At 50.5% G+C, this 26260-nt stretch overlaps 1 protein-coding gene across 3 annotated transcripts in view; it reads right to left on the bottom strand.

Annotated features, from left to right (window-relative positions):
- Positions 1–26260, bottom strand: part of LOC141249555 (stromelysin-1-like) — a 74778-nt gene that overhangs the window by 28097 nt on the left and 20421 nt on the right. Inside the window, exon 2 of one of the 3 annotated variants that reach the window (XM_073669686.1) lies at positions 25674–26084. The exons of the other annotated variants lie outside the window; for them this stretch is intronic. The gene's annotated coding sequence lies outside the window, so the exon portion shown is untranslated. The remainder of the gene's footprint in view (positions 1–25673; positions 26085–26260) is intronic. 3 annotated transcript variants of the gene reach the window in all.

The following is a 26260-nucleotide window of genomic DNA, read 5'->3' as shown; positions in this document are numbered from 1 at the left end:
GCTAGCAAGTACTCCGGGAGGGTCTGTCGTTGTTACCAGTAAAGACCCTGAACTACACCGTACCGTCTCTGAGTGGTTCCTGCTACCCCCATCATCCACGTCGGCTGCCCTGAGGCCATACCCCTCCCGTTGGGGGTTATACTATCACGCTGCACAATCCTACCACCGGCCTCAGCGGTCTGCCCTGCAGCAGCAGCTTCCTGGCTGCACTCAACGGGTGGCGTAGTCATCAACTATTTACTACTAATAGACTGCCGTCTAGTTTGACTCCCTGGGCACGGACCGGGTCACCGCCACAAGACTACAACCCTCCCCTGATTCGGCTCCGGGTAGGCTCCCGCGTGCGCAACGCAGCGCGACACAGGCCCAGGGGCGCGTCAACTTTTGGCGTAGTCGGCAGGATTTCGTGCCCGCAACCACCGGGTACTGCGTGCCTGAAAAGCAAAGACTGTTCAAACTTACCAGTGGTGAAGGTTTCCCGCCATCCGGCGCCATCTTCGACCTTTTTCCCGCCATCCGTGGAGTTTTCCCGCCATTGGACGCCATCTTGAGGACGCCGCGCGGGAAGAAGAGGGGCGTGGACTCCGAAAGCGCGCGAGAACTGAAGCCCCGCCTCACGTCCGGACGTTGCGTAAGGTCCTGGAAGGAGCCCAGCAGACGCCGACGTCACAGGAGCGCGACGGAAGGTCCTCAACCCTGACGATCCACTGCGGAGCCGCGGCCTACGGAAGAGGATCATCGCAAGGTAGGCCACGGTCCACTAGGGGGGAGGAAGATGTCGGATACGGAGGAGAGCTTCACTGCCTCAAGCCCCGCCAGCGCTACCGCTGCTGCAGTTATGCCCTTCACCATGCCCTATATCCCGGGAGCAGCTTGGCTACCCCAGTACTCAGGGGAGTCACATACCCTGCATGACTTTAGAGAAAAGCTGGATAGCCTCTTCCAGGTGTACCCCCTCACAGAAGAGCAAAAAGTGAGCATCCTGGTGGCCCAACTAACCGGGGCAGCCAAAAGGGAAGTAAAATCCTGGCCACCTGGGAGGAAGACTGTCGCAGGGATACTAACCCGGCTGAAGGACACCTTTGATACCCGCACCTCAGCCGAGATTAAGCTTAGATTCTACGGGTGCAAGCAGCGAGCGCATGAGAGTATAAGGGACTATGCACTAAACCTACAAGAGGCCCTGAGGGCCATAAAGCAGACCGACCCTGATGGGGTGGGAAACGAGGACAGGCTATTGACTGAACAATTTATAGAGGGTTTATATTGCAATGCCCACCGAACCCAGTTGCGGGCAATGGCCTTACAGGATCCCCATCTGGACTTTGCACAGTTCAAGGATAGAGCTATCCGGGTGCTCCGAGAACCAGCACCGGGTGGCGTTGTTACCCACAGGCGCCCAGCTATCACTTACCACCAGGAGGCGGCGCCCTTGTCGGCAGGGCCTGTGGGAGCTGATGCGCAGGCTTTGGACAATGACCCGGCTCCAGACCTACACCATCAGGTCCAAGAGCTAGCTAAGAGCGTTGCTGCGCTAACCCGAACTGTGCAGTCTTTACAGGTTTCCACCCCAGGGAAGATCCAGCTGGCATCCGGACCGGAGGACATCCCGTGGCGTCGACCAAGGAGGACCCCACCGGCCAGAGGAAGACCCAGTGACCGATACAGCGAGGACGGACGACCCATCTGCCGCCGCTGCAATCAACCCGGACATATGGAAAGGTACTGTTCTTTAAACGGGCACAACCTGGGGTAGAGGGCCAACCCCCAGGAAAAAGATCACCAGGCCCATCGAACTGGCGCGACAGATATGTGGGAGGACGTCCAGTCTTGCCTGTGGTACTGGATGGCATTCCCATGAGTGCCCTACTGGATACCGGGTCACAGGTCACCACCATCCCGTACGTGCTCTTCAAGCAGTACTGGAATGACTCGGATATTACCCGCTACCCTGACGACGACTTGAGTATCATCGCCAGCAATGGCCAGCCCGTGCCACAGATCGGATTTAAAGAGGTGACCCTCAAAATCGGTAGAGTCGAACTGGCCGCACAGGGACTGATCATTGTAGATATTGATAAACATGAGAGTCACCCAAAAATAACTCTAGGAACTAACGTAATTGAAAATTGTCTTGCAGAGGTGATTTTCCTTTTACAGCAGGTTGCCAAGAACGCCAGCTCCGGCGAGCAGCGGGTGCTCCAGAAAGAGATCCGGGCACTGATGCAACGGCAACAAGTGGAACTCTCCGGCGGTGAGATTGGTAGCGTAAGAATGTGTGACCCTTTTCCTATTGCCATGCCCCCAAAAAGTGAAATGATGATTTGGTGCCGGGCAGCTATTGGTCTGAGAGGTAGAGATTACCAGGCAATGGTAGAACCAGTTTACTCAGACAGTAGGCCCACCATTTTGACAGCACGGGGGGTGGTCAATGTACGCCATGGGAGGGTGCCCATTCGCATAATAAATATCGGGGAGAGGGAAGTGTACCTGCCCCGGTATGCCACGCTAGCCAAATTATATACCACTAATCAAAATTCTATACAATCTGTGGAACCCTTGCCTCCATCTCACCCGGAGGAAGGTAACGGCTCTAAGAAAGACATGGAGGACTGGTGTCAGCAACTACATTTGGGTACTGATTCCACTCCCTCACATCAGAAACAAGGAGTCTATCGGGTGGTTCAAGAGTATGAGAGAGTGTTTAGTAAACACCCGTTAGACTTCGGGCGAGTCAAGGGGGTAGAACACCGCATCCCCACGGGAGATCATCCTCCCATAAAAGAGAGGTATCGACCCGTACCCCCTGCACATTACCAACACGCCAAGGGGATGCTTAGAGACATGAAGGAGGCTGGGGTAATCCGGGATAGCTGTAGCCCCTGGGCAGCCCCACTAGTTTTAGTCAAAAAGAAAGACAACACCATGAGGATGTGTGTAGATTACCGGAAAATCAACCGTATCACACACAAGGATGCGTACCCCTTACCAAGGATAGAGGAGTCATTGGCTGCTTTAAGATCTGCTAACTTCTTCTCTACCTTGGATCTCACTAGCGGGTACTGGCAGGTTCCTGTAGCAGAGGCGGACCGGGAGAAGACCGCATTCACCACCCCGATGGGACTTAGCGAGTTCACCTGCATGCCGTTCGGACTCTGCAACGCCCCAGGAACCTTCCAACGATTAATGGAGTGCTGTCTGGGCCACAGAAACTTCGAGACGGTCCTGTTGTACCTGGACGATGTCATCGTATACTCCAAAACTTATGAGGACCACCTGAAACACCTGGCGGAGGTGTTCGAAGCTCTGGCGAGTTACGGCCTAAAGGTGAAACCCTCCAAGTGTCACCTCCTGAAACCAAAGGTGCAATACCTGGGACACGTGGTGAGCGCTGGCGGAGTGGCTCCCGACCCCGATAAGATCACCGCAATTAAGGGATGGCCAAGCCCCTCCAGCGTAAAAGAAGTGCGGCAGTTCCTAGGGTTGGTAGGCTACTACCGAAGGTTTATTCCCGGTTTCACCAAAAAGGCAGCGCCTATGCAGGACCTCCTGATAGGCCAGTCCCGAAAGGCCAAGAACCAGAAGCCGCCCTTCAAATGGGAAGAGCTAGAAGAAGAGTCCTTCCGCCAGCTGAAGATGGCCCTCACGGGGGATGAAATCTTGGCGTACCCGGACTATAGCCAGCCCTTCATCCTCTACACCGACGCCAGTAACATCGGGCTAGGAGCCGTACTGTCCCAGATTCAGCAGGGGAGAGAACGAGTAATCTCCTATGCCAGCCGAAAACTGCGACCCACCGAAAGGAACCCCGAGAATTACAGCTCATTTAAGCTAGAGTTCCTGGCCGTGGTATGGGCAGTCACCGAGCGCTTTAGGCATTACCTCGCTTCTTCCCGGTTCACCGTATACACGGATAACAACCCGTTGACACACCTGGACACGGCAAGACTCGGTGCCCTGGAGCAGAGGTGGATGGCCCGTCTGTCCAACTACGAGTTCACAATCAAATACCGGGCAGGACGCTCCAATACTAACGCGGATGCCCTGTCCAGGATGCCCAACCTGCCGGACGAAGGAGAAGATCCGGAGGGACTGGAAGAAGTTGAACTCCCTGCGTTCCACCGTCATGGGACTATCCAGTATTCCCACCGGGTAAGGGGTAAGCAGGCTGCTACGTTGAACCCCTTACCCCACTACAACTGGGCGGAAACGCAAGACAGCGACCCTGCCGTCCGACTGGTGAAGGAGATGCTGACTCGGCCGGAGGCTCGCCTTGAACCAGACGCTCCGGAGGAAGCCAAACAACTATGGGCGGAGAAGAGTCGACTATTCCTTTACAAGGGGAAGTTGTGCCGCAGAATGGTCAACTCCCGGACGCATGAACTACTCTGGCAAGTAGTGGTGCCACGAAGAGACGCAGCCATGGTGATGGAGGCATACCACGACGGAGCTGGACACTTCGGGTGGAAAAAGCTGGAGTTCCTGCTGCGCGAGCGGTTCCACTGGGTAGGCATGAGGGGAACCATCGAGAAGTGGTGCAGAGACTGTGGCCCGTGCAATCTGAGAAGGAAGGACCGGGCCAGCCAGAAGACTCCCCTGCAGTCCATCGTCACCCGGCAACCGTTGGAACTGGTAGCCTTGGATCATGTAAAACTGACCCCAAGCAGAAGTGGCTACGTCTACGCGTTAACCATCGTGGATCATTACTCCCGGTTCTTGGTTGTCGTCCCCGTCAAGGACTTAACGGCTCAAACAGCAGCTAGAGCCTTCCAGCAGCACTTCTGCCGTCCACATGGGTACCCGGACCAAGTGCTGACGGACCAGGGACCTGCCTTTGAAGCGGAGGTCTTCCAGGAATTCTGCAATCTGTATGGCTGCCGGAAGATAAGGACGACACCCTACCATCCGCAAACTAATGGACTTTGTGAAAAAATGAACCAGGTGGTAATGGATCTTCTAAAAACATTGCCCCTGGAAGAACGCAGTCTGTGGCCTGAGAAGTTGCCCGATCTGGTGGACCTATACAACCACATCCCGGTAGGTTCCACCAACTGTACCCCGGCTTACCTAATGAGGGCGAGACCTGGTAAGTTACCTGTTGACCTGGAATTGGGAGTCCTGACACCTGAGGACACTTCACCAGAAACAGACTGGGACACAGAGAGGCAGCAGCAGTACCGGAGAGTACAAGAGAGCGTGGAGCGAAGTCTCTGTCAGGCTAGGGAAAGACAAGAGAAGACTTACAACCAGTATGCTCCCGCTGTTCCCCTGGTACCCGGAGAGCAGGTCTTGAAGAGGAAAAGACGGCTCCACAAGTTGGATGACCAGTGGGAGAAGGACCCGTACACCGTACTGCCCTCAAGCCACGAGAACCCGAAGGTCTGTACTATCAGTAAAGACGGAGGGGAAACCACAGCCATTGTATCCCGGGACCACCTGAAGAAGTGTCCCGAACAACTGAGGAACCCTGAAGAAGAACAAGAAGACCATCGACCCGTAGAGGAAAGGGAAGATATGGTTAGTACCGTGCTCGGGGACTTCCCTCGGTCTTGGACTCAAGTCAATGGTGCAGTTGTGGTACCCGTACTCACCTTCCTCCAACCATCATCCCAAGAACCTACGGAGCAACGGGTAGAGCTGGAAGAACAGCCGGTCCAGGAGGCAGAAGACTCCACACGAGTAGAACAGGAGAATCAACCCTCTGCTTATAGTGAGCCTGCCGTACCCCTAGTGAGACAAAGAGCCGGTAGACAGCTGCCCAGTTTACCCTTGACAGCTCCTACACCCTGTAGTTCAGGGCCAAACAGTCAGCTCCGTAGGTCCACTAGGGCCACTAGAGGCCAGTTACCCGCACGCTGGAGAATTTGAAGTGTAAAAATAGTTTTATTTATGTTTATCTGTGTATTGTTGCTTGTGTATAATTTTGTGTTTCCAGTTGTTTTTAGGAAACCTTGGTGGATTTACCGGGAATCCTTGTATATAGTTGGAGCGTAACCCAGGATGGACTAGAGACTGTTAAGGACTCGGGGTAGGACAGACCCCTACCTGGTTACGTCTCCCTGTGTTGGTGAAATGGACACCTTTGCTTTTCTTCAAAGACTGCATCCGGTTGCGGACACGCCGTAACCATCTTATGTGTTTTTCTTATAGTATTGTTATTGTTATACTTTGTTATGTTTTTCTAAATGTGTTTAGTCCCGGAGTACTAAATTTCACTAGGGGGGAATGTGGCACCCCAGGGGTCTGGTTTTCCACAGTAATGTAATGTTATGTCTGAGAGCAGGTGGGAGGTCCTTTGGTCAGGGATCCTGTGCATGCCACACCTCCTGCCCAGTCTTGGGAGGGGAAGAACTTCCCCTGTATAAACCCGGGGCTGAGGCAGGGTGAGTCAGACAAGGAGAGTGGAGACAAGAAGCAGCATAGGAAACAGCAGAGTTACAAGGAGTCAGGGGCTGGCAGCTGCAGAGCTCGCCCTGACTAAGAAGATTCTTTACTGGACCCGGAGTCCGAGGCTGTGGGGACTAACTCCTACCCAGCAGCAGAATCCGTCAGGCAGGGGATTTCAGGTCCTCTGGCCCAGAAGCCCGAAGGCACGGTCACACGCGTGGGACCAGCACCGCCATCGTGGAGCGGAAGCCATTAGAAGGCCCCGAGTCACCGGCCATACGGGTGAGCACCACACGGTACACTCAGGGACGTGGGCTACTTACATCAGCTTCTAGCAAGGTAGCCAGAAGAGTACAGTCAGTTTGGGAGGCCTACAACTACGCCTGGCCAGGGGAGATCCCATCTGCTCAAAGACTGACCAGGCCCCGTTTGCTAGCAAGTACTCCGGGAGGGTCTGTCGTTGTTACCAGTAAAGACCCTGAACTACACCGTACCGTCTCTGAGTGGTTCCTGCTACCCCCATCATCCACGTCGGCTGCCCTGAGGCCATACCCCTCCCGTTGGGGGTTATACTATCACGCTGCACAATCCTACCACCGGCCTCAGCGGTCTGCCCTGCAGCAGCAGCTTCCTGGCTGCACTAAACGGGTGGCGTAGTCATCAACTATTTACTACTAATAGACTGCCGTCTAGTTTGACTCCCTGGGCACGGACCGGGTCACCGCCACAAGACTACAACCCTCCCCTGATTCGGCTCCGGGTAGGCTCCCGCGTGCGCAACGCAGCGCGACACAGGCCCAGGGGCGCGTCAACTTTCATTCGGTGGTGTTGAGAAGTCTGGCCCAATCCAGCCCTTGCTCATTTTTCTAAGAGTCAGCATGTCAGCATTTTCAGTTGACAGGCGGATGCACTTATCATTTATAAGTCCACCAGCGGCACTAAAAACCCGCTCTGATAAAATGCTGGCGGCAGGGCAGGCCAGGACCTCCAAGGCATAGAGAGCATGTTCATTCCACGTATCCAGCTTGGATATCCAATAATTATAAGGCACAGCGGAATCATGGAGGACGTTGGTATGGTCAGCAAGGTACTCCCTCAGCATCTTCCCAAAGTTTGCACTCCTTGTGAGAGTACCCCGCGCCTCAGGGCCTGTCCGATGGGAGGGTCTGAGAAAACTCTCCCAGAACTTTGACAGTGTTCTGTTGAAAGATTTGGAGGATGGTACATATGTCTGACATCCATGTCCACTCCTGAGGTCTTATGTGTGGAGTCTGAAATGAATACCGACGGCCTTGTTGATGCTGGTACTCAACAACTGCCCTCTTCTGCTCACAAATCCTTCCCAACATCTGCAGTGTAGAGTTCCAATGCGTGGGGACATCACACACCAGTCTGTGAGCCGAAAGCTGCAAACGCTGCTGAAACACTGCAAGGGGGACGGAAGCTGTAGCTGACTTTCTAAAATGGGCACACAGGCGGCATACTTTAACAAGCAGATCCGGCAGTAGGATTTGAGAAACCGCTGAACTACGAGGTTAAGCACACGGGCCAGGCATGGTACGTGTGTGAGCTTGCCTCGCCTCAGAGCCGCCACCAGGTTCCGGCCATTGTCACACACGACCATGCCTGGCTGTAGGTTCAGCGGTGTGAGCCACAGATCTGCCTGCTCTTTTAGAGCTGTCCACAACTCTTCAGCTTTGTGCGCTTTTTCACCTAAGCATATTAGCTTCAGCACAGCCTGTTGCCGCTTGGCCGAGGCAGTGCTGCAGTGCTTCCAGCTTGTGACTGATGTGGTCATTTCAGAGATGGAGGCTGAAGAGGAGGAGGAGGCTGAGGAGGATGAGGTGCAGAAGCTGTAGACCGTGGGGGCAACCCTGGTTGACCTAGGGCCCGCAATCCTTGGCGTTGGGAGGACGTGTTACGTCCCAAGGCCCGACTGGGTGTAGCGTCGGCGTCCCTGCCTCCTGCTAGGCAGGGACGCTGTTCCCCTCACCTCTCCGCTCTGTGCCCGGCGTCTTCCTCCCGCTCTGCTGGCAGCGCGCGCTGCTTCCCGGCCACGGTGCTCAGGGCGCGCGCGCTCCCCCTCACTTAAAGGGGCCGCGCGCGCCGTCCTAAAGAGTCCCCGGCCAATGGCCGGAGGACTTCACCATATATAAGGCACCTCCTCCAAAATGGAGGTGCCCGAGCAATGTTGTTGCAAAGCCTTCACTCTGCTTCAGCCCTCAGGTCCCGTTTCCAGTTACCTGCCAGTTACCTGCCAGATTCCTGCCTGTTACCTGCCAGTCACCTGCCAGATTCCTGCCTGTTACCTGCCAGTCACCTGCCAGATTCCTGCTTGATACCTGCCAGATATCCGTTTACCTGCTTGCAAGCCTGCGGTCCGACGGTCTGCCTTCCGACACCTGTCAGTCTGTCTATGGACCAGCCTGCCCTCTCACCTGGGAGCGCTCATCTGCTACCTGCCTGCTAGCCTACCTGGAGGCTCCGCCGTCACTTGCCGTGACCACCTGCCTGTCCAGAGACTCTTGTCTGCTCACCTGGGAGCGCTCATCTGCTACCTGCCTGCTAGCCTACCTGGAGGCTCCGCCGTCACTTGCCGTGACCACCTGCCTGTCCAGAGACTCTCGCCTGCTCACCTAGGAGCGCTCACCTGCTACCTGCCTGCTAGCCTACCTGGAGGCTCCGCCGTCACTTGCCGTGACCACCTGCCTGTCCAGAGACTCTCGCCTGCTCACCTAGGAGCGCTCACCTGCTACCTGCCTGCTAGCCTACCTGGAGGCTCTGCCGTCACTAGCTGTGACCACCTGCCTGTCCAGAGACTCTCGCCCGCTCACCTGGGAGCACTCACCAGTCACCTGCCTGCTGTCCTTCTACCCAGAGACTGTCCCTGTCACTTGCCGTGAGTACCCATCCTTCTACCCTGAGACTGTCCCTGTCACTTGCCGTGACTACCTGCCCTTCTACCCAGAGACTGTCCCTGTCACTTTCCGTGACTACCTGCCCTTCTACCCAGAGACTGTCACTGTCACTTGCCGTGACTACCTGCCCGTCTTCCCTGGGAGCCACCCGCTTCCTTACAAGGACCGCCCCCTTGTATAGTTGCTCAGAGGTTCCGCCTCCCAGACCCGTTACAGTTTGCTCGGGCCATGGAATCCGGTGGCACCCAAGCTCCCTCGCTCTCGGACCTATGTCATGAACTGTCCCGTCAGAGGTCCCAACAGGAGTCCATCCTGAGTCACCTGCGGAGTGTCAACTCTCGCCTGGACACTCTGTCTGCTCCACCTGCAACCACCGCTAGTGTCATGACTCGCTGCCCACCAATACCATGGTATCCTGTCCCGGACCCCGGTTTTCTGCACCTCCTCGTTTCGGAGGTGACTCCGCTCAAGCTCGGGGCTTCATAAACCAGTGCACCCTGCACTTTGAACTCTTGTCCCACCAGTTTATCTCCGACCGGTCCAAAGTAGCCTTTATCATGTCCCACCTCACGGGGGAGGCTCTGGCTTGGCTAAATCCTCTGTGGGAGAGAGGAGATCCCCTGGTGTCCGACCTGCCAGCCTTTCTCACGGCTTTCCGGAAAGTCTTCGACGAACCCGGACGGAAGACCTCATCCTCATCGTCTCTGCTACGCCTCCGTCAAGGAGATCCCACCGTGGGCCAATATGCCATACGGTTCCGTACCCTTGCTTCGGAGCTGGCCTGGGATAACGACGCTCTGGTGTCTGTCTTCTGGGAGGGTCTGTCCGGCCGTATTAAAGATGAACTCGCCGGTCGGGACATTCCTACCACTCTCGACGACTTAATAACACTTGCCATCCGGATTGACATCTGATTCCAGGAGCGCGCCAAAGAGGTCACCCATGAGAGGAGGTTTCCACGTCTAGCCCCCACCTTCCAGAAACCCGTCACTCCCTCCGTTACTCCCCAGGCACACTCACCTGAGCCTATGCAGGTCGACCAGACCAAGATGATCAAAACCCGTCAAGACTTACGCCGTGCCGAGGGGAGCTGCTTCTACTGTGGCAGTAAGGAGCACCGGATCCGTTCCTGCCCAGAGAGGTCGGGAAACGCCTGTGTCTAGGATCGCTCAGAGAGGTCGCCCTAGACAAAAGTAAACCCTCTCCATCTCTGATGCTGTCAGTCTCTATCACCTGCGGAGAGAACCGCTATTTCGAACTGGCTCAACTTGGCTCAGTAGCTGCTGGAAATCTCATTTCTCAGTCTCTGGTAGAGAAATACCGCATTCCCACCAAACCTCTGGCTGTACCTTTATCTGTCGCCGCCGTGGATGGGGGCCTCTTACCACATCCCATCCAACTCATCACCGAATCCATAACTCTGCAGGTGGGAATGCTGCATTCTGAGAGCATCTCCTTTCATGTTCTGCCTGGACTCTCTCACGCACTCTTGTTAGGCCTACCTTGGCTCCAGAAACATGCACCCGTGCTTGACTGGCAGACCGGAGAAGTCCTTCGCTGGGGACAGGACTGCCATAGGACTTGTCTAGTTCCCGTTCATCCTGCTCGTCCTTCTCCTACCCCAGTCAGTCTACCCGGTCTACCGGTTCCCTATTGGTCCTATGCGGATGTCTTCAATAAAAAAGAAGCAGAGACATTACCCCCTCATAGACCATACGATTGTCCAATCGACCTGATACCCGGCTCTACTCCTCCCCGTGGGCGTATCTACCCTTTGTCCGCAGCGGAGACCCGGTCCATGTCAGAATATATTGAGGAGAATCTGGCCCGGGGATTTATCCAGAAATCTACCTCCCCGGAGGGAGCAGGCTTCTTCTTCGTCAAAAAGAAGGACGGCTCACTCCGTCCATGTATAGATTATAGAGGCCTTAACCAGATTATAGTGAAGAATAAATACCCCCTCCCGCTCATTCCTGAATTATTTGACCGCCTGAGGGGAGCTAGAATCTTCACCAAACTGGATCTCCGTGGGGCGTATAACCTGGTCCGTATCCGTCAGGGGGATGAGTGGAAGACGGCATTTAACACCCGGGACGGCCACTATGAGTACCTTGTAATGCCCTTCGGTCTCTGTAACGCTCCTGCTGTCTTTCAAGAGTTGGTCAATGACATCTTCCATGACCTTCTCTACTCCTGCGTGGTGGTGTACCTGGACGACATCTTGGTCTTCTCTCCAGACCTTCCTACTCACCGGAGGGATGTTCGTCAGGTCCTGCTCAGGCTCAGGCAGAACCACCTCTACGCTAAATATGAGAAGTGCATCTTTGAGCAGACCTCTCTTCCATTTCTGGGCTACATAATCTCTCAGACCGGCCTACAAATGGATCCTGAGAAACTGTCTGCCATCCAGAAGTGGCCCCGACCAGAGGGGTTGAAGGCTTTTCAGCGGTTCCTGGGCTTCACCAACTATTACCGCCTCTTCATACCACACTTCTCTTCCCGGACTGCCCCTATCTCTGCGCTCACCCGTAAGGGTACTAATCCCAGAAGATGGCCGCCCGAAGCTGAGGAGGCCTTTCTCTCCTTAAAACAGGCCTTCTCCTCCGCCCCGGTGCTGCATCGTCCGGACGGCAACAAACAATTCTTCCTAGAAGTTGACGCTTCCTCCTCCGGAGCCGGGGCGGTACTTACCCAAAAGTCATCTTCCGGAAGAATGGTAACCTGCGGTTTTTTCTCCAAACTCTTCTCCTCTTCTGAGCGCAACTATTCTATTGGAGACCGTGAATTGTTAGCCATTAAGCTGGCACTGGAGGAGTGGCGTTACCTGCTCGAGGGGGCTCTTCACCCGGTAATAATTTACACGGACCACAAGAACTTGGCTTACCTTCAGAGCGCCCAGAGACTTAACCCGCGCCAAGCCCGGTGGTCCTTGCTTTTTGCCCGCTTTGATTTTGTTCTTCATTTTCGCCCGGCAGACAAAAACATCAAAGCTGACGCCTTGTCCCGATCCTTCCTGGTATCTGATCTAGAGGAGGAACCTAAGCACATCATTGATCCCGCCAGAGTAATGCAAGTGGCTCCCGTGAATCTAAATCGTCTCCCTCCCGGTAAGACGTTTGTAACTGTACCTGATCGGAAGAAGGTCCTACACTGGGGTCACTCGTCTAAGCTAGCTGGCCACGCCGGTCAGAAAAAGACCCTCCAGCTCATTACCCGGCATTACTGGTGGCCTACCCTGCACAAGGATGTAATAGACTTTGTTTCTGCCTGTGTGTCCTGCGCCCGCAACAAAGTTCCGAGACACCTGCCAGCCGGTCGCCTTCTTCCTCTTCCAGTACCTGCTGCCCCGTGGCAGCATATTGCTATGGACTTTATAACGGATCTTCCTGTCTCTGCCGGTTGTACGGTCATTTGGGTGGTTGCTGATCGCTTCTCCAAGATGGCGCACTTCATTCCCCTGCCGGGTCTCCCGTCTGCACCCGAACTGGCTAAAGACTTTATCCGCCACATCTTCCGTCTCCATGGCCTGCCCCTCCACATCATGTCAGATCGTGGGGTTCAGTTCACCTCACGCTTCTGGAGAGCCACATGTAAGTTGCTTGACGTCACTCTGGACTTCTCCTCCGCTTACCATCCACAGTCCAATGGTCAAGTGGAGCGGATCAATCAGAACCTGACCAGTTACCTCCGGCACTTCATTAATGCCCACCATTCGGACTGGGTGGATCTCCTACCATGGGCCGAGTTCTCTTACAATAATCACGAGAGCGAATCTTCCTCCAAATCCCCGTTTTTTGTAGTCTTCGGTCAGCATCCTCGGATCCCATTTCCCGTCTCCACCTCGGTGGACAATCCGGCTGCGGAATCTCTCGTTCGCGAATTCTCCTCCATTTGGGAGAGTACCCCATCCGCACTCCTTCAGTCGTCCGAACGGATGAAAAAATACGCTGACAAGAAACGCCTGGATCCTCCACAATTCCGTCCTGGAGATAAAGTCTGGCTCTCGTCCAAATATGTCCGGCTCAAGATTCCCTCCTACAAGTTAGGGCCTCGGTTCATCGGCCCACTGGAAGTTATCAAACAGATCAACCCGGTGGCCTATAAATTAAAACTCCCGGCCAACTTACGGATCCCTAACTCCTTCCATGTATCTCTCCTCAAACCCGTGGTACTTAACTCTTTTTCCAAGTCTACAGGTACGCCTCCTGCTCCGGTTTCCGCTGAGAACGAGTTTGAGGTAGAGAACATTCTGGCCACCAAAACGGTAAGAGGAAAAACCTTTATTCTGGTAGATTGGAAGGGGTTTGGTCCTGAGGAGAGAACGTGGGAGCCCCGGGAGAACATCCATGCCCCTCTCATCCTTGATAAATTTCTCTCTGGCCTAAAAAAGGGGGGGCCTAAAGGGGGGGGGTACTGTAGCGTCGACGTCCCTGCCTCCTGCTAGGCAGGGACGCTGTTCCCCTCACCTCTCCGCTCTGTGCCCGGCATCTTCCTCCCGCTCTGCTGGCAGCGCGCGCTGCTTCCCGGCCACGGTGCTTAGGGCGCGCGCGCGCTCCTCCTCTCTTAAAGGGGCCGCGCGCGCCGTCCTAAGGAGTCCCCGGCCAATGGCCGGAGGACTTCACCATATATAAGGCACCTCCTCCAAAATGGAGGTGCCCGAGCAATGTTGTTGCAAAGCTTTCACTCTGCTTCAGCCCTCAGGTCCCGTTTCCAGTTACCTGCCAGTTACCTGCCAGATTCCTGCCTGTTACCTGCCAGTCACCTGCCAGATTCCTGCCTGTTACCTGCCAGTCACCTGCCAGATTCCTGCTTGATACCTGCCAGATATCCGTTTACCTGCTTGCAAGCCTGCGGTCCGACGGTCTGCCTTCCGACACCTGTCAGTCTGTCTATGGACCAGCCTGCCCGCTCACCTGGGAGCGCTCATCTGCTACCTGCCTGCTAGCCTACCTGGAGGCTCCGCCGTCACTTGTCGTGACCACCTGCCTGTCCAGAGACTCTTGTCTGCTCACCTGGGAGTGCTCATCTGCTACCTGCCTGCTAGCCTACCTGGAGGCTCCGCCGTCACTTGCCGTGACCACCTGCCTGTCCAGAGACTCTCGCCTGCTCACCTAGGAGCGCTCACCTGCTACCTGCCTGCTAGCCTACCTGGAGGCTCCGCCGTCACTTGCCGTGACCACCTGCCTGTCCAGAGACTCTCGCCTGCTCACCTAGGAGCGCTCACCTGCTACCTGCCTGCTAGCCTACCTGGAGGCTCCGCCGTCACTTGCCGTGACCACCTGCCTGTCCAGAGACTCTCGCCCGCTCACCTGGGAGCGCTCACCAGTCACCTGCCTGCTGTCCTTCTACCCAGAGACTGTCCCTGTCACTTGCCGTGAGTACCCGTCCTTCTACCCTGAGACTGTCCCTGTCACTTGCCGTGACTACCTGCCCTTCTACCCAGAGACTGTCCCTGTCACTTTCCGTGACTACCTGCCCTTCTACCCAGAGACTGTCCCTGTCACTTGCCGTGATTACCTGCCCGTCTTCCCTGGGAGCCACCCGCTTCCTTACAAGGACCGCCCCCTTGTATAGTTGCTCAGAGGTTCTGCCTCCCAGACCCGTTACACTGGGTCCCGGCTTCCACTATGTTAACCTAGTATGCCGTCAGCGAGATGTACCGTCCCTGCCCACAAGCACTTGTCCACGTATCCATGGTTAGGTGGACTTTACCGGTAACTGCGGTGTTGACAGCACGGCTAATGTTTTGCGACACGTGCTTGTGTAATGCGGGGACGGCACCCGGTGAGAAATATTGGCGGCTGGGGACCGAGTACCAAGGGATGGCTGCCGCCATCAGGTTGCGGAATGCTTCCATCTTCACGAGCCTAAAAGGCAACATTTCGAGCGCAAGCAGTCGTGAAATGTGAGAATTTAGTAGTGTGGCCTGTGGGGCGTTGGCTGCATATTTGCGCTTGCGTTCCAAGGACTGGGGTATGGACAACTGAACGCTGCGCTGGGACAAGGACATGGACGTGCTTCCTGATGCTGCTACTTGAGAGTGTGCAATGATAGGTGCAGGGCAGGAGGCATCTTCGCATGCACCATGGACAGGGGATTGGCTTTCATCCACAACAGCGGAGGAAGCAATGGTGCCACCCGCAGACACTGTTCCTGGACCCTGGGGTTCGGCCCACAAAGTCGGGTGCTTTGCTGCCATATGCCTGATCATGCTGGTGGTGGTCAGGCTGGTCGTTTTGCCACCCCTGCTGATGCTGGCCTGGCAGGTGTTGCAAATGGCCTTTTTGGGGTTATCGGCAGAGTCTTTAAAAAACAACCAGACTCGGGAAGACCTAACAGTTGTACTGGCAACTTCCTTCGTGTTGGTGTTACGGGGAATGGTTGCCTGCCTTCTGTCTGTGGCCACCACACTGCTTCTTCCTGCCTGTTGGGGTGCTCTGCCTCCCTCCCCCTGTGTGCTGCTGTCCTCGCTCTGCATGTCCTCCTGCCAGGTTGGGTTAGTTACTATATCATCCACCACCTCTTCTTCCACTTCCGCACCCTGGTCCTCCTTCTGACTTTCTGGCAATTGTGTCTCATCATCGTCCACCTCTTGTGACACTTTCCCACCGTCGCCTTCATGTGACCGTGGCTGCTCAAATATTTGGGCATCGCTACACGCGATCTCCTCCTGCCCCGCTTCAAGTGGACCGGGCGAGAGGCCCGAATCTATAAATGGAAAAGTGAACAGCTCTTCAGAGTGTCCAAGTGTGGGATCAGTTGTCTCTGGGCACTCGGCATGGTGGGAGGAAGGAGGATTAGGGTGAGGAATATGCGGTCCAGACTCACGGCTACTGAGACTTGACCGTGTGGAAGACAGGGTAGTGGTGGTGATGACTGGAAGCATTATCCGCTATCCTACCAACAACCTTTTGACACTACTCTGGGTTCAATAGTGGTGTGCTGCGGTCCCCTAGAAATTGGGACAGGAAGGTCAGGCGAGAAGATGTGGGTGTTTGTTGTGGCACAATTTCGGCTTGCCCACGGCCTTGTCCTCGGCCTCTGCATGCACCATTACCATCACGTCCAGTTCCCCGTCCCTTACCACGTGCCTTGGTCATTTTAAATGGAGGACAGTATCTTCCATGCTCACTACAAATGACTGAGTTTGGAGCGAAATTTTATGTGATCCGTGTGACGGAGTAAACAGAGTTTTAAATACCTGGCCTGTAGGTAAGTAGTTTGACCAGCAAACTGCTGTGAATTGCTTCACTGACACACTGAAAGAAATTTTTAATGGAGGCCAGAAATGGCAGTATTTTCTGAAAACGTATATGTAATCCGTGTGACAGAGAAAACACAGTTTTAAATACCTGGCCTGTAGGTAACTGTTTTGAACAGCAAACCAGTGTCAAAAACGTTGCTGACACACTGAAATTTTTTTTTAATGGAGGCCAGAAATGTCAGTATTTTCTGTGCATTGAGGTGAAGGGTGCATTGCTGGAAAAGGGAAAAAAAAAACAAAAAAAACCTCTTTAAATCTCTTAGTTTGCGAGTGTGAATGAGCTGCGTGTTTCCGGAGCGTAAGTGCGAACGAAAGTAAGTGTGTGACATGGTTTTCAGTGACTTTGTATTCAGGGAGTTTGGAAGGGAGGACTTTGGACTGAATTGCTGACTGTTTTTCATTAATTTCTTTACTTTTTACTTAACATTCTGTATATTGCAATCCCCATTAGGAAATGAGCTCCATTATTGACAATGCTATCCAGTGTACATCTTGCCACATGTATGTATTCCTTGAACAGCCGGTCGAGGTTGCTTACTGCTGCGCGAGATGTGTGCACGTTGTGCGTTTGGAAGCCCAGATACTGGATCTAAATGAGCAGCTGGCAATACTGAGATCCATTGACAACATGGAAAGGAGTCTGCTGCTCACTGAGCAGCAGCTCACTGGGGTAGATGTGGGGGAGGGTGGTAGTCGGGAGCTGCAGGACAGTGAGGTCACTAGTTGGGTGACGGTTAGAAGGGGTGGTAGAGGGAAGAGTGCCAGGGAGGCTAGTCCTGATCTGGCACACCCCAATAAGTTTGCAAAGTTGGCAGATGAGGGGAGTGACGGTACAGGGGTAGCACTACTGCAGCAAGGCATGTCCCCTGAAAGCCGGAGGAGTGTCAGCTCCAGTAAAGAGGGAAATAGGAGAGTAGGGCAGGCCAGGCAGGTGCTGGTAGTGGGGGACTCAATTATTAGAGGAACAGATAGGGCAATCTGTCACAAAGACAGGGATCGTCGAACAGTGTGCTGCCTACCTGGCGCTCGAGTCTGGCACATCGCTGATCGGGTTGACAGATTACTGGGAGGGGCTGGTGAGGACCCAGCGGTCATGGTGCACATTGGCACAAATGACAAAGTTAGAGGTAGGTGGAAGGTCCTTACAGATGATTTCAGGGAATTAGACTGCAAGCTGAAAGCAAGGACCTCCAAGGTGGTATTCTCTGAAATACTACCGGTACCACGTGCCACGCCAGAGAGGCAACAGGAGATTAGGGAGATAAATAAGTGGCTCAAGAACTGGTGTAGGAAGGAGGGATTTGGGTTCCTGGAGAACTGGGCCGACTTCTCAGTTGGCTACAGACTCTACGCTAGGGACCGGTTGCACCTTAATGGGGAGGGTGCAGCTGTGCGGGGGGAGAAAATGGCTAGAAGGTTGGAGGAGTGTTTAAACTAGGGATTGGGGGGGAGGGTATTCATTTTATAGGTGGGGAAGATAGTGCAGATAGTGATCTGGGCACAAATAAAGAAATTGGGGGTGGGGTTAGAACAGTCAATAAAGTAAGAAGGAATAGAGGTACAGAGAGATGCATAAAATGCATGTACACTAATGCCAGAAGCCTCACCAACAAAATGGAGGAATTAGAATTAATTTTGTTGGAAAATAATTATGACATGGTAGGGATATCTGAGACGTGGCTGGGCGAGAGCCATGACTGGGCAGTTAATTTACAGGGCTATAGTCTGTTCAGAAATGACCGTACAAACAAGCGAGGGGGGGGGGGTGTTTATATGTAAAATCATCCTTAAAACCTGTCTTGCGGGAGGATATATGTGAATCTAGTGAAAATGTAGAGTCCCTGTGGGTGGAGATAAGGGGAGGGGAAAAAAATAATAAAATACTGATAGGAGTTTTTTAGAAGTCTCCAAAAATAATGGAAGTAGCGGAGAATGTCCTCATGAAGCAAATAGATGAAGCAGCGACTCAAGGAGAAGTCATTATTATGGGAGACTTCAACTACCCTGAAATACATTGGGGGACAGAAACATGTAGTTCAAGCAAAGGAAATAGGTTTTTGACTACTATGAGAGACAATTACCTTTCACAACTGGTTCATGACCCAACAAGAAGGGGGGCACTGCTAGACCTAATATTAACCAATAGGCCAGACCGCATATCAAATATACGAGTTGGGGGTCACTTGGGTAATAGTGATCACAAAATAATACGTTTTCATGTAACCTTTAATAAGATGTGTAGTAGGGGGGTTACAAGGACACTAAACTTCAGGAAGGAAAATTTCCAACGGTTAAGGGATGATCTTAGTGCAATAAACTGGGACGATATCCTGAGACATAAAACTACACAAAGCAAATGGGAGACATTTATTAACATCCTGAATAGGACCTGTGCACAATATATACCCTATGGGAATAAACATGCTAGAAATAGGAGGAAACCACTATGGCTAAATAAAGCTGTAAGGGGCGCAATAAGTGACAAAAAGAAAGCATTTAGAGAACTAAAGCAAGTAGGTAGTGATGAGGCATTAAATAAATATAGAAAATTAAATAAATTATGTAAAAACCAAATCAAGGCAGCAAAGATTGAGGCAGAGAGAATCATTGCCAGAGAAAGTAAAAATAACCCCAAAATATTCTTTAACTACATAAATAGTAAAAAACTAAAAAATGATAGTGTTGGCCCCCTTAAAAATAGTCTGGGTGAAATGGTGGATGAGGATGAGGAAAAAGCCAATATGCTAAATGATTTTTTTTCAACCGTATTTACACAAGAAAATCGCATGACAGAAAACATGATTAGTGATAAAAAAAATTCTCCAGTAAATGTCACTTGCTTAACCCAGCAGGAAGTACGGCGGCGTCTAAAAATCACTAAAGTTGACAAATCCCTGGGCCCGGATGGGATACACCCGCGAGTACTGCAGGAATTAAGTAAAGTCATAGATAGACCATTATTTTTAATCTTTAAAGATTCCATAATAACAGGGTCTGTACCACAGGACTGGCGTATAGCAAATGTGGTGCCAATATTCAAAAAGGGGACAAAAACTGAACTTGGAAATTATAGGCCGGTAAGCTTAACCTCTACTGTGGGTAAAATCCTGGAGGGTTTCCTAAGAGATGCTATACTAGAGTATCTGAAGAAGAATAACCTCATGACCCAATATCAACATGGGTTTACGATGGGACCGTTCCTGTCAGACTAATCTGATCAGCTTTTATGAGGAGGCAAGTTCTGGACTGGACAAAGGAAATGCAGTGGATGTTGTGTATATGGACTTTTCAAAAGCTTTTGATACGGTTCCACACAAAAGGTTGATACATAAAATGAGAACAATGGGGATAGGGGAAAATATATGTATGTGGGTTAAGACTTGGCTCAGTGATAGGAAACAAAGGGTGGTTATTAATGGAAAACACTCAGACTGGGTCTCAGTTAACAGTGGGGTACCACAGGGGTCAGTATTGAGCCCCCTTCTTTTTAACATATTTATTAATGACCTTGTAGGGGGCATACAGAGTAATATTTCAATATTTGCAGATGACACTAAACTCTGCAGGGTAATCAATACAGAGGAGGACAATTTTATATTACAGGAGGATCTATGTAAACTAGAAGCTTGGGCTTATAAATGGCAAATGAGCTTTAATGGGGATAAATGTAAGGTAATGCACTTGGGCAGAGGAAATAAAATGTATAATTATATGCTTAATTGTAAAACACTGGGCAAAACTGTAACTGAAAAAGACCTGGGTGTATTGGTGGACGACAAGCTCACGTTTAGTGGCCAGTGTCAGGCTGCTGCTGCAAAGGCAAATAAAATAATGGGATGCATTAAAAGAGGCATAGATGCTCATGAGGAGAACATAATTTTACCTCTATACAAGTCATTAGTGCGACCACACTTCGAATACTGTGTACAGTTCTGGTCTCCGGTGTATAAGAAAGACATAGCTGAACTAGAGCGGGTGCAGAGAAGAGCGACCAAGGTTATTAGAGGACTGGGGGGTCTGCAATACCAAGACAGGTTATTACACTTGGGGTTATTTACTGTGGAAAAAAGAAGGCTTAGGGGTGATCTTATTACTATGTACAAGTATATGAGGGGACAGTACAAAGACCTTTCTACTGATCTTTTTACTCTGAGGCCTGAGACTGGGACAAGGGGGCATCTTCTACGACTGGAGGAAAGAAGGTTTAAACATAATCACAGACGGGGATTCTTTACAGTAAGAACAGTGAGACTATGGAAGTCTCTGCCGCATGATGTTGTAATGAGTGATTCACTGTTAAAATTTAAGAAGGGCCTGGATGCCTTTCTTGAAAAGTATAATATTACGGGTTATATATACTAGATTCCTTGATAGGGCGTTGATCCAGGGAACTAGTCTGATTGTCGTATGGAGTCGGGAAGGAATTTTTTTCCCCAATGTGGAGCTTAGTGTTTGCCACATGGGTTTTTTGCCTTCATCTGGATCAACATGTTAGGCTATGGGTTGGACTAGATGGACTTAGTCTTCCTTCAACCTTAAAAACTATGTTACTATGTTACTATATGTGAGCCGTGTGACGGAGAAAACACAGTTTTAAATACCTGGCTTGTAGGTAACTATTTTGAACAGCAATCTGGTGTCAATTGTTTCACTGACACACTGAAAATTTTTTTTTAATGGAGGCCAGAAATGGCAGTATTTTCTGAAAACGTATATGTGATCCGTGTGACGGAGAAAACGCAGTTTTAAATAGATGGATTTTTAGCGTTGTAATATGGAAAGGACCTGGCTGTATTCGGCAGTGCCAACAAGCAAATGGCACAGAAAAAACGTGTTCTCTAGATTGCTTTTTAAGCAAATAATGAGGATTAAGATGCAAAAAAAAATTATTCCTGGCCCCTGAGACCTGGGCCTTTGTATAGAAATATCTAACAGCAGCAGAAGGCAGAACTGGAATGGAGCCTCTTGTGCTATGTGCACTGTAGTCTGCTATATACACTGCCTGTCTGCCTATACACCCTGCCTGCCTGATATCTCTGCAGATGGATTAGTCCTCAGAAAGACTGTTTGTTAAGATGGATATGTGTAATGTACGGTTTTTCTCCCTACACTACCTAATACACAATCAAATCTCTCCCTGACACAGCAGCAGCTCTCCCTACACTGTCTGATCCGGAGTGACTGTGACGAGCATGGCGGCGACAGGTCTGATATACACCTGATGACGCTGTGTGGCCAGCCAATCACTGTAATGCCCACAACCAACATGGCTACGGCATTACAGTGCATGGCAGGCAATCCTCTCTAAAGAGCGCCAAACATGCAGGGAGGGGACCCGAGTTCCCACCCGAGCAACCCGGAAAAACTCGCCGAGCGCGGAGCTTTTCGAGCACCATGATGCTCAAGTGAATACCGAGTAGTGGCGAGCACGTTCACTCATCACTAATGGCCACCGGACATGTCCTTGAGGGAAGATATGTATCGCTGCGGTTGGTAACTTCAGTGATGTAAAACCAGGAAAGCATGCTCCAGCAGAAGTAGTGCTGAGAGGTTTAATTAGGTGTATCACGGCTGGTTTTTACGAGCAGTCATAAGAGATAGGGGGGGATTGGCTGCTCACATATCCCCAGGGCGTGGATATAAAATGGAGATCGAGTGTCTCATTTAGTGTCTGTGGCGGGAGGTGTGGAGACCTCCAGCGTGTCTGTGCTACAGAACACTGACTGTGAGCGGGCGAACCCGCAGCACTGTATGGACTGTTTATTTTCCTGTTTTGTTACTTTGTGCCAGACAAGGCTATTCTTCATTTACTTTGAAAGTGCGGTTTATGAAGTTCGAATAAACTTGCCTTGGACATTTTAAAGAAACTGACTCCTGTGACTACCTCAAAAGCGGCTGAGTGAGTACCTAACCCCTACAATATACATGTGTATGTGTGGTGTGTGTGTGTGTTTGTGTATGCATGTGTGTGTGCAGTGCATTTGTGTGTATATTCATGTGTATGCGCAGTGCGTGTGTGTGCGCATTCATGTGTATGTGCAATGTGTATGCATGATGACATGTTTATATTTGAATAAATGTTGATTTTTCTTTGTTCAAGAAGAAATGTGGATTGTTGTTCATGGAAAAAAAATTACATCCCCTCAAAATAATCCCTACCCTAACCCATATTTTGACCCTAAAAAACTATATCAGACACTGACTTATTTTCAGGGAAACACGGTATAGACGAATACGATATGAGCGGATCTAGCGACATTGATAATTTGCTAGATCTTGGAAATTCGATTTGCAATAAAGTTGATAATTGAATGTTCCATAAGATGTAAAAAAAAGCTAAAAAACCCCTAAACCTAATACTCACCACAGCTCACCTTTTCAGCTGTCCTCTCTGCTCTCTGCCCGCTATCTGGTCCTCCTTGACTTTTCTTTCCGCTGTCTAGCACAGTATCGTCAACATCTTTACTCTAGGATGGGACTTCCAGGAACAACCAAGCCTTGGATGTACCTGCGTTCTGTGCCGATGTGGCACACGCTGCAATGTCACAACATGTGACCTTCGAGGTCTGCTCGTGCCCGGAAGTCCTTTTACAAAGTGAAGACGCCGGAGATGCAGTGTGCAATGGTGTAAAGAAGCACCGTGGAGGACCTTGACAGTGAGCAGTGGGGTATTATATGTTTTTTTTACCCTTTGCTGCCCTCTACGATTCAGCAAAATGGTGGCAAGCGGAATGGCATTTTGCTGAAGTTGTGTGGAGAAAATTACAACTTTTGTAAAATTAAAGAAGAATTCAATTTCACTTGAATAAATTAGCCCATCTGTAATGAGTCAATATACATAGTATATATAGAGTGAGGAAAATAGATATTCTATACATTGCCGATTTGGCAAGTTTTCCCACCTACAAAGAGTGGAGAGGTCTGCAATTTTTATCGTAAGTACACTTAAACTGTGAGAGACAGAAACTTAAACAAAATCCAGAAAATCACATTGTATGATTTTTACATAATTAATTTGCATTTTATAGCATGAAATAAGTATTAGATACAATAGTTTGGCACATTTTTCTTGTCACATACAGTACAGACCAAAAGTTTGGACACACCTTCTCGTTTAAAGATTTTTCAGAATTTTCATGACTATGAAAATTGTACATTCATACTGAAGGCATCAAAACTATGAATTAACACATGTGGAATTATATGCATAACAAAAAAGTGTGAAACTACTGAAAATATGTCTTATATTCTAGGTTCTTCAAAGTAGCCACCTTTTGCTTTGATGACTGCTTTGCACACTCTTGGCATTCTCTTGATTGCCTCCAATGGCCAGGAAGAGAGGGGTTGGGAGGTCATAGAACACAAGATTTTCATGGAATCACATGTGTGGGTGAACTTGAAGCTTTCACGATTCCTCAGCCCAGGTGTCTGGGGCTCAGTGATGGACAGCTCTGTTATTCTATCCAGTGCTGGGGAGTGCTTTGATTGACCGCTCAATTGACTTATCTAAGACTGGGAGATTTCTCCTGGTGCTCCCTGTTCTTAGCAATTGCCTCGATAAACATGAAATAAACAAGATCACGGTTATGAATACTTACCAACTTCCACTCATCCCCGACATATATAATTAGCTTACTTGGGCTAAATGGTTTTCTAAACTTGACCTTAGAGGGGCTTATACTTTGATACGTATCCGAAAGAGTGAGGAGTGGAAAACAGCGTGTTTAAAGTCTGATGGTCTATTTGAAAATCTTGTCATGCCCTTTGGCTTAACCAATGAACATGCAGTCTTTCAAAACTTTATGAATGACATTTTTTCTGATATTATTGAAAGGTTTATTGTTGTATACCTTCTATACATTCTAATTTTTTCAGCTGATCTGGATTCACACAACGAACACGTTAGGTTTGTTTTACAGAAACTCAGGGAAAATTCTTTGCTTGCAAATTGGAAAAATGTACTTTTTCTGTTCAAGGAATATCTTTCCTAGAGTTCATTGTATCAGCTGAAGGATTTAAGATGGATCCTGGGCAGGTGGAGGCTACAATTGATTGGGTTCAACCTCGTAACCTGAAATCATTGCAACGATTTTTAGAATTCGCCAATTACTATAGAAAATTTATTAGGGGTTTTTCTCAGATCGTTAAACCTCTTTCTGATCTCACACATAACGGGGCGGATCTTAAGGTTTGGTCATTGGATGCCATTGGCACCTTTGATAAATTAAAGGAGTGCTTCATGTCCGCTCCAGTTTTGATCCAACCTGATTTCGAGAAAGCATTCATCATAGAGGTGGATGCCTCAGGGGTTGTGGTAGGGGCTGTTTTGTCTCAAGGTTCCAAAACTCTAACCAACTTGTGACCCTGTGCATTGTTCTCTAGGAAATTTTCATCTGCTGAGGGAAATTATGATGTTGGGAATCGAGAGCTGTTCACTGTCAAGTTATCTTTTGAAGAATGGAGTGAGTGCAACACACAGAGTCACGCAAGGTGTGAGTGCAACACAGAGGGGAAAGGGAAAGGGAGCCCAGACACTAGGGAAAGGGGGAAGAGGTGACCTCCTAATCTGGACTAGCGTCACCCTGTCTCCCCCTAACGTCCCTATACAGCCTCCGCAGCTGTCGCCGATCACGTCCCTCGCCCTACTATCCCTGGCGCAAGGCTATAGCTGGGGGTGAAAGAAGATGAGCACTAGTCTACCTCCGCTAGCACTCTAAAGACAAAAGAGGAAGACAACACAGGAGAATAACAACTTAGCTTTAGAAGAACTCCAACAGGGCACACGGCCTCAAGACTCCAGAGAGGATGCTGCTTCAGCCAAGTTCCAAGTAGAAATGAGAATAACCGGTGACGCCCACCTAGACACATCAGGTATATATACACCCAGACTAAAGGGAGGTAGTCGCTGGGTCCTAAACACAGCCTCCTATCTAGGCAGCTGTCTGCATTGCCAAACGTGGAGATCTTCTGCAAACCACTGTGTGTGACCTCTGACACACCCGTGACAGCTATTCATCTGGTTACTGTGGTGACAGATCTTAAAATTTTAGCTTATATTGAATCTGCTAAATGTTAAACCCCTAGACAGGTCAGATGGTTCTTACTTTTTTCTAAATTAAATTTTTCCATCCCATTCAGGCCGGGATCTAAGAATGTTAGGGCTGACGCTTTGTCACGCAGCCTTGATTCTGTTTCTCCTCCAGAACCTCCATCCTCCATTCTTCCTCAAGGAATTGTGATTTCTATGGTATCCTTGGAATTGGAAGCTGAAATTCGTGAAGTCTATTCATTGACCCCATCCGCTACTCTTGAGTGGACACCTGGGGGTCACTGCTACACAGACTTTTATTGGCCATCCATGCTTAATGATATTAAGGATTTTGTATCCGCCTGTGAGGTTTGCGCATGCACTAAAGTCTGTTATAATTGGCCAGCTGGGGAAATGGCTCCATTGCCTAATCCAGAAAAATTGTGGACTAATTTGTCCATGGATTTTGTTACTGATTTGCCTTTGTCTGGAAAAAAATGAAAAACTGTTATTTGGGCGGTAGTTGACTGATTCAGTCAGCAAGCTTACTTTGCTCCTTTATTGGGATTACGCAATGCTGAAATGCTTTCCAGGTTATTTATCAATCATATGGAGAGATTGCATTGCATGATAGGGGGTGAGAAGACACGAGGGTCTCACATG

Source organism: Phyllobates terribilis, unplaced genomic scaffold (genome assembly GCF_046119375.1).
Source record: "Phyllobates terribilis strain yellow unplaced genomic scaffold, ASM4611937v1 Scaffold_2__4_contigs__length_985480577, whole genome shotgun sequence".
In the NCBI taxonomy this organism is placed as follows: Eukaryota; Metazoa; Chordata; class Amphibia; order Anura; family Dendrobatidae; genus Phyllobates; species Phyllobates terribilis.
Note: the sequence above shows the minus strand (reverse complement) of the source record. Positions and strands in the feature narration are given on the sequence as shown.